This window comes from Euphorbia lathyris, chromosome 1 (genome assembly GCF_963576675.1).
Source record: "Euphorbia lathyris chromosome 1, ddEupLath1.1, whole genome shotgun sequence".
Taxonomy (NCBI): domain Eukaryota; kingdom Viridiplantae; phylum Streptophyta; class Magnoliopsida; order Malpighiales; family Euphorbiaceae; genus Euphorbia; species Euphorbia lathyris.
In genome coordinates this window covers 1185772-1195516 of record NC_088910.1, presented here as the reverse complement: position 1 = coordinate 1195516, position 9745 = coordinate 1185772, and positions in this window count along the sequence as shown.

The following is a 9745-nucleotide window of genomic DNA, read 5'->3' as shown; positions in this document are numbered from 1 at the left end:
CTCCACACTCCTTACCATTAAGCCATTTGCTTTTCTTGCATATTATGTTGTGCACTGCTTAATAAACCAATGCCCTTTTAGCTTCTATTATTTAATATTTGATGCATTCACTTATTAATATTGATTAAATTTGCATAATAATAAATTATTAATAGAAAAAAAAGAAATTTGCATAATAATGAATTATTAATAGAAAGAAAATGTCCATAATAATGAATTATTAATAGAAAAAAAATTCAAAAACATACTCCAATTTCTTATTTATATTTTTGTAATTTATGTTATATAAGAAAATATATTTTTTAAAACATACGTTAGAACATATATTTTAAACTTTTAAAACACGAACTATGAAGTTTAGAACGTACAACATATTTTTTAGAACATACGTTATGTTTTTTAGAACATGTGTTATGTTTTTTCGAACATGAGTTATAAATTATATTATAGAACAAATGAAAAAACGATCCAGATATCTAATGATTTTTTAGAACATTATACTTAATTTTTACAACACAAACTATATATTTTTTAAAACATACGTTATAACATATATTTTAACTTTTAAAACACGAACTATGAAATTAGAACGTACGACATATTTTTTAGAACATACGTTATGTTTTTTTAGAACACGTGTTATGTTTTTTCGAACATGAGTTATAAATTATATTATAGAACAAGTGAAAAAACGATCCAGATATCTACTGCTTTTTTTAGAAAATTATACTTAATTTTTGGAACACAAACTATAAACTTTAGAACATGTGTTATATTTTTTAGAACATACGTTATATTATTTAGAATGTGAGTTTTTTTTTTTTTTTTAACAAAAAAATGGCCCATATAATTACTATTTTTTTAAGACATTATCTTAATTTTTAAAACACAAATTATAAAGTTTAGAACATATGTAACAATATTTAGAACATCGTCTTTAACAATTTAAAACATAAATTACAAAAATACAGAGGAATTAAATAAATAAGAAATTAGAGCATGTTCTTGGTTTTTTTCTTTTAATAATTAATTATTATGCACATTTGTTTTTTCTATTAATAATTATTATACGAATTTAATCAATATTAATAAGTGTATGCATCAAATATTAAACAATAGAAACTACAAGTGCATTGGTATATTAATTAGCGCGCGGTAAAATATAGAATGGAAAGTAAATGGCTTAGTGGTAAGCAGTGTGGAGTGGAAATCAAGAGACCAGGGTTCGACCCCCTCAAGCAGCAGCGATTTTTTATTAAATTTTACACCCAAAACTACGTAGTTTTGGGTGGTTCTCACCTAAGGTGAGTTCTCACCTAGGGGAGGGTTCTCACCTGATCCCTCCCCTATATATATATATATATATATATTATGGCAAACACCATAAATTCATGAACATGTTTAACAAGCTACTCGTAAACCAAATAAACGAGTTGCTTATGAATAAAAGAAGCGAGATGCACGCAAGCAATCTCATGAACAAAATAAACGAGCAGCTCACGAGCTAAACTCGTGAACAAGATAAACGAGTTGGATTCCTAGTTATAAAAATATATTATAAAGAGGTGTTAAAAATATACACGATCCAAAATCGGCACGTATTTTTAGTGTTTGAGTTAGTAGATAATGTGTCATTTTAGATTGACAAGAAATTAACACGTAAAATTTTAGGTTGAGTTAGGGTTGACATACTAATCCGAAAATGAAAGAAAATAACACAAATATTTAAAATTATTTTTATATTCTCTAATGTTTTTACTTCTCACTTTTATTTAACAAATAATAAAATTACAATTATTACTTGTAAACACGACGTCAACATGTTATATTATAAACACATTACATGACATCCCAACATGATATCAACTATTTTTTGAATGATTAATGTTAACATAATAATAAAAGAATAACATAAAATATTTAAAAATGGTATCGTATCATCTTATATTATACTAAAGTTACACGAGACCCAAAAACATGATACTAACCCGACTAGGTTAACACAATTATGACATGAAAGTTTGTGTTGGATTGGAGTTGATTCATTTTGTCAGTAACCCGAAATTGACATGGTACATGTGAGCACTACTGTTATTTATTTAAGGCTTAATACATCATTTGCCCTCTTAACTTGTCCAAAAAGTTTGATTAGCTCTCTGAACTTTCAAAATGTTATGATAGTCATCTAAACTTGCATAAAATATCCAGTTATCTCCCTGAACTTGCATAAAACATAAATCACTTGGTTGTAAAAAATTAAGTTAAATACGGAATATATGTTGCAAGTACCTTAGAATATTATTACATAATTCACAAAATAGATTAAAACCTATTAAAAAAGAAGTTCTTACTTGTTCAACTATAACTTTTTCTTCTCTAATATTAGAATCACATACTCTGACTTTGGTCGTTTTACTTTTTTAAGATGTGTGCATCATATTTTCCACATTAAACTTACTTTTTTACAATCGAGTGATTCATTGATTACATTTTATGCAAGTTCAAGGGGCTAACTAAACATTTTATATAAGTTTAAGGGGCCAATCAAGCTTTTTGAATAAATTCAGGACAAATAATATAGGCCTAATATATTACCAGCTCCCTGAACTTGTCCAAAATAGTAGATTGACTCCCTAAACTTTGCAAGTGTCTCACCAACTCCCTAAACTTGTCCATGGAAGTAGATTAGCTCCCTGAACTTTGCAAGTGTTTCACCAACTCCCTAAACTTGCTTATTCTGAAACAACCAAATACAAAAACTTATAAAACCTAAATTCTAAAAATACGTCTTCATCTATTTGAGAGGTAATTTTTTCGCTTCTCCTACCTTTCAACCTATTATAAGAGTTAGTGTTGTAGGTTTGAGTGATTGAATGGATAATGATCGAGAGTTAGTATTATGGTTTTTAGATTTAGTTACAGAATAAGCAAGTTTGGGGATGCGACAAACGGTATTTTAGAAAATACGGATCCTATGAAATACTGATTCGGATGCGGACACGGGTGCGGATGCGACAAACGGTATTTTAGAAAATATGAGACACATGTGTGATGGGACACAAATTTTATATAATTAATTATATATATTATATATAAAAATATATAAAAAACTTGATAAATCACAAATAAGCCATTTTATAAAGAGTAGATGAAAAGCAGATGACTTCGCAACAAGAAAAACGCAGAGAAGAGGAGGATTTCAACCGTCAGAAAAACGCACAGACAAACAAGCAGCAAATACAACAAGAAAAACGCACAGACAAACAGCAAATATATCGCACACGAGAAGGAAAAGTCGCGGAAGTTGAGAGAAAGTGACGGTTATATATTAGGTTTTTTATCAAAATTTTATAATTAAACCACCTCTTTTAATAAAATTAAGAAAAAGCCCTAAACTTTTACAATTTTTTCCCTGCACCCGTGTACATGCCGTGTCCCAATAGGTGGGGTCACAATACACGTATCCAAATGTGAATTGGGGGTCCTTCAAGTGATATGGAAGAACGAGTGCTTAATATAAAAACTCAAAGAACACATATCATCTATGACTTTCATATTAAACAATTAAATGACAAGATTTTTGTTGTGATGAAGGAACTTATAAAGCCACTTCAAGCAGTACATAAGATGCTCACAAATTAACGTTTTGCATTTTTTAATAATTTGACAATTTATGAACTAAATGTGATTTAGTGATTTTCACGCCCTAATTAACGTTTTTTTCTACGAATTAGTTCATTTTTTTACCTAATTAATGAATTTCAACCATTAATTTTAGTTTTTGACTTAATTCATGGTTGAAATGTAATGAGCTCACTTTTAGAGCACCCAAATTCACTTAATAATATCCAAAAACCGGAAAAAACTAAAATGTGTATATATTTGGGTACTGGTCAATTTATTCTTTATTGATTAATCCACTAGTAGGATCAATTCTCGAACCAATATCCTCAATTTCAAAAGGAAATCCATCCGGGTGTGGATATTATGTTCTGTTCAAGAACACATATCATCTGTGACTTTCAAATCAAACAATTTTCCATTGACTGGATCAAGATAAACACAAATTACGGTTGATTTCATGTTATGTTCAAGGATCATCGAAAACAAAGTCTCAAGAACTATGTTGTAGAACAAATGGAAACTAAAACTAAAACGGATACTGGAAACGTTATTTTTAAGAAAATTTAGATCAGAAATGGTAATGGAAACCAAAATGGACACGAAACGCGAAAACACTAACCAAGAAGAGTTTCCGTGCAACTCATATATCAATCAGTTTCATATCAATAAAATCCAAAAATCCACAAATTTCAATAGGATCTACAATTAGTAGAAAACGAGATGTCTCGGTAAGTAAAGATTGCAGTAACAACAAAATCCTTTCAATTAGCAAACCAGCAAAGTGACAATTAAAAGAAGCAAAAACCAATGCATTAGCATTTAGCATATATAGGAATTCAAATTCAAGCAGATATGAAGAACTGACACTAGAGGCTTTTTCGGACTTGTAATCGGGATCGATTATGCGAACTAGATCATAGTCCATGGCCATCGAGGATCGCAAAAATGGAAGATATTGACTGGCGTGACCACTCAACTTTAATAAACTCATCAAAATGACCCTTAACGACTTCAAAATGAAAATATTCAAGAATGGAAGTTAATGAAAATATTCGAAAATTAGAGTTGTTTTGGAGGACATTTACCATGAAACCACATTTTGGCCCTGTTTGGCAAATAGCTGTTAGATAGCTGATTATATTAGCAATAAAATAATTGAAAAGGCTCTTGAAACCAGTTTTTTCAAAATTAGCTATATTAACCAAAAAAACTGGCTCAACCCTCTAATCTTACCCCCAAAAACAGCCTCAAACCTCTAATTTCACTCTATCTCCTAACCAAATAACAATTAAAGGACGGCGAAACAAAAAATTTCAAAGAACTAAAGTTGGTTATAATATAAATAACTCTTGTAATTTGTTATTTTTAGACCATCGCGGGTGGCCGGCCGTTTTGAGGCTGTTTGATGTTCGCAAAGTTCAGTGGCCATGGGTATAACCTATATAATACATAAAATCTGTAAAATCCCTAAATTTCAATAGAATCTTCAATTAGCAAACCAGCAAAATGAACAATTAAAAGAAGCAAAAACCAAAGCATATATAGGAAATCGAATTCAAATTCAAGCAGATATGAAGAACTTACACTAGAGGCTTTCTGGGCCTTGTAAGTGGGATCAATTATGCGAACTATGTGACAGTCCATGGCAGTCGAGAATCGCGAAAACGGGAGAAATTGGCTGCCGATCAACTGGCGGTTTCCGACATTAGAGACAGCGGAAATTACTCCGGCTGCTGAGCCGATTTCCAGTGGCAATATGGAAGCAGAGGCTCTGCGAAGAAAGGAATTGAAATTGAAAGCCATTTTTTTTAATCTCCGCAGGGAAGAAGGGATTCACGCGGTAAGGGTTTTTCAGGGTTTGCTTCTTTTTATAGGAGGAGGACGGTGCTCAAAGTTTTGGCCAAAAGCTCATCTGAGTCCTTACACTGTTCCATTGAAGTTAAATTGAGTCCTTTTATATTTTTATGTATATCCAAATGAGTCCTTGTATCTTTACAATCTAGCAATTCAATCCCTATATTATAACTTGAATATTTTATTTTGGGGTTTTAAATTGGGATAAAAGAACAAAATTAGCCCTAACATGCTAAGGAAGCGCAAATTTAACTTTAACCTATGAAATTGTGCAAATTTAGAGCTTATTTGGTTTACTTGTTGTTTGCTGTTGAAAAAATCTGATTTTCAAAAAAGCGGGATTCCTGCTTTTGTAAAAAAACTACTTTCAGGTATAGAATGCAAATAGGAGATGTCTAACCAATCACCTAAAACTCTTCCTTTCAGAGTGAAAAGGAGGAGAAAATTAGGTAACCAAACACTTTATTAATTCTAACGTTTTCAAACAAGATCAATTTAAGCCCACGTTATCGAAAATTATAAAACTTTGACTGGTATTTAACTGTCACTTTAGACCTTCCAAATATGAATTATGTTCATTGCTACAAAAAAAAATTTGGTTAAAATGCTAAAAATTAAATATGCCACATATATTAATCACAATTTTTACTGTTAAACTGTCTAAAATATTTACTGTATTACTAATACAGTTACAAAAATCCAACCAAAAATATACGAAACTACTTCAATTTATCAATAAATTTATTTAGAATGTCTGATGTGACAGTTAAATAACAACAAGACCTTTTTTTCAACTTTTCTATGTCGTATGACTAAAATTAATCTTGTTTGGAAATATTAGGGTTAAATTGCATTTTCATATTCTAACGCCAAATATGCACTTCGCTTGACAATATTTGTATTAAATTATTGTTATTTCCATTTAGTCGATTGACAATATAATATATATGTATATATAATGCGTATATATTATTTGTTTCATATGCGCAAGGTTTTCTTAAACTATGTATAATTGGGACCTAAACCAACTTCTAAAAAAGGGTTGATATGGTTTGGTGCAAAGATACGTACCTACATATATTTATTTGGGGCTTAGAAGTAGTGAATACAATGGTTAACTTTGTAGTGAACTTTTGGTTAGTTGTATTTGTGAGCAAAATGGCTTTGATTTATTGTGGGATTATGAGAAAATGACTTTGATTAGTGTGGGTATATATGTAATTTGTGACTTTGCTCTTAGGAGTTCTTTTCCTATCCTACATGAATTGCTCCTCAGTGCTCAGTGTCATCGGCCAATAAGAACGTTGATTTTTCTACGTTGATCAGTGGTTGATGCTTTTGGTCAGTAAGCGTTAGGTTGTCTCTCCATTTATGGCAAAGTCTCATCGACAGCTTTCTGTTGCGTCTGAACTTTTCCTTAATTAGATTAGCTTTGTCTACAAGTTGGTTGAGTCAACTTCTCCCTGTCTTTTGTCCGTTCAACTCAGCAGCTTCATTGTGAAGCAGTTAGCAAGACTTCTGGATCATTCTTCTTACTTGGCTGAGTTGATCCATAAGCTTGGATCTGTTTGCTTGGGCTTTGACTTGTCTTCATGGACTTTGGGCCTTGGTCTTAATGTCTTTCAATATTTGTGAATTAAATACTCAACATTTGAACAAACACATTAGTAACAAATAAATCAAAGCATTTAAATTTAATATGTTGGAATATTTTATCAATGGGATTTAATAATTTTATCAAATCAAAATCATTGTGGAAATGTGTTTCAACAAACTCCCTCATTTTGATGTTGGCAAAAATATTAAATTAGGAACTTAGCATGAAGCTCCCCCGTGATTGTTGACCTTACTTTTGCTTCTGAATTCTCCCCATAAGGGTTGGCCTACTGACTTAGCTTTGCTTTAAACATTTCAAGGTTTAACTAAGCAAGGCTGAGTTCAAGGTCAGAAGCAGGTCAGGACTAAGAACATATTCATTTCACTCAATTCTGATACTTGTTGGAAATATTATATTAATCATGAGTGCTCAGATATCAGAGTTGAAAGTGATATTGAGTTATCAAGGTTACTGAGTTAGAAATACTCAGTGGCTTACACTTGAATAAATTTTATGTTCTTAAGTTGAGTTATTTGTTCAGTATCTTTTAAGTGTTAGACATTATAAGCAAGTCAAGATGACTTAGACATAGGCAATAAAATTTAAAGACTTAATCAATTGAAAGCATTATAGACAAAATATATAGTCAACACATGATGTAAGAAAGATATGTTTTATATAATTAACACAACAAGCAAGCAACACAGCAGTTTTATACTTAACAAACTAGAAGATCTAAGAAGCTAGACAAGCTAACTAAAGGGTCTATCTATTTTGTGTTGTATTGGACATGTTTAGATTTTCGCGGTTGCTGATGAGTTCCTTGTTGTTGTTGTTATTGTTGCGGTCTTTGGCCAGCGGAAGAGGAGTGAGTTTGTTGTTGAGTTCCTTTCTCAGTGGAATGACTCATTTGTTCTTCCTTAGCTTTTTCCTTGTCTTTCTCCCCCTTTTTACCAGCATCAGAACTAGGTTGGGAAGAGGAAGGGAGAGACTGGCCATGAGCAGCAGCACGAGAAAGTTTGGAGGAATACAATTGTAGTTCACTTGTACTGGCTTTGAGACTGTTAAAAACTGACAATCCAGCTTCCATATTAGATGCTGGCACACCACCAGTTGCACTCAAGTTACTGAGAAGGAATTGGAGTGCTTTTGCATGCCAGGACAAAGTGTCAGTGAGTTTAGCATATGATTGTTGATGAAGTCGCAGCATCATGCTGTTTTGAGTTTGGCGCTGCTGGGTTTGGTGTTTGACATACCCATATGATTCCTTCGTAAATTGAAAGGTGGCAGAGGTCTTCTTCTGTTCAGTCTCCATCGTTGCACGATTGATGTTGAGAAGCCAAATGGCCTTAACAACCTGCTCGATTGTGCATTCGGACGATGAAGTGATCAAATGCTGAGCTTTGGAGATCTCAATAGTCAGCTGCTGAAAGTGTGAGGTGATATCAGCAGAAGTGGAAGCAGTTGTGTTGACTGATGAGATAGCCTTAATATTGCCTTCAAAAGAGAGTCTATATGTTGGATCATCATTAATTGCAAGGCAGCCATTCGATTATTGGAGACTTTGTAACGCTGTTGGGAGACAAGTGCAGTGAGAGCGTTGAGTAAGGTTTTAATACTGTTGATTTCGTTCAACAGCTGCATCGTCTCACTAAGCTGAGTTGGCTCAACGATGGTGGTGGCAAAGTCAGTTGGCTGAGACTTGGCCATATCATTCACTAAGGCCAGGGAAGCTTGAACAAGCTTGTGCCCACTCTCAGTGGCATTGATTACTGATGGGGAATCATTGCCAAGAGTTGTCTCAACAGCTTGATCCTTGTCCTTCCCAGATGATGGATTTGGAGTTGAAGGGTTTTGGACAGGAGTTTGAGAGTCAGTGCAGGCTTGCTCAATGTTGGATGTATCAGTAGTAGTGGCAGTGGACTCAGGAAATGCGTGCTCAAAATTGGAAGTTGGGGGAGCAGCAGTTAAGTCAATCACTTGCTCAGTTGTGGAAGTGTTGGGAGCAGCGGTGTTGGATGTTTAGGGGCCCAGTTTGGGTTCAGATAAGGCTTGTTCCCGAGGTTCATAAACAGAGGCTTGCTTTTGCTGAGCTGAGGGCTCAGTAAGCAGAGTTTGAGGTGTGAAGATGGGAAAGGTGATTTCAATGTTATTGGGGTCAAGAGTTGTTATATCAACGGGCGAGTCGTCATCAATAAAATGAACTTTAGGCTTTTTGCTCGACTTCTTATACCTTTTTTCTTTGCTTGAGTGATGATGGTGTTTGTGTTTAGGAGAGACAATAGGAATAGGAGCTGGTGAGTGTGGAGGATGAGATTTGGGTTGCTGAGTTTGTTCCTCCTCAGAAGGTTGTATTCCTTCACCTTCACCTTCAATCCGCTCTCCAGCAGCCATGGGTTCCTCCTGCTGATCAGTGGTTGATGGAACAGTGAAGACAGCAGGGGTTGTTGGACCCGGAGTAGAGGTTGTAACTGGAGTGACCTCAACAACCATCCTTTGGGATTTGAGGAAGTGAGAATCCTCAGGTACAGCAACAACCAGCAACGGAGGTGTTAATCCCTTGACCCTGAAGGTCGTTTTCTTCTTAAGAGGCTGATCATCCTCATATGGTTCATTAGTGGAAGCTCTCTTCTTTGGATCCTCAGAAGTAGTTGGTGCAGAGTCGATTTT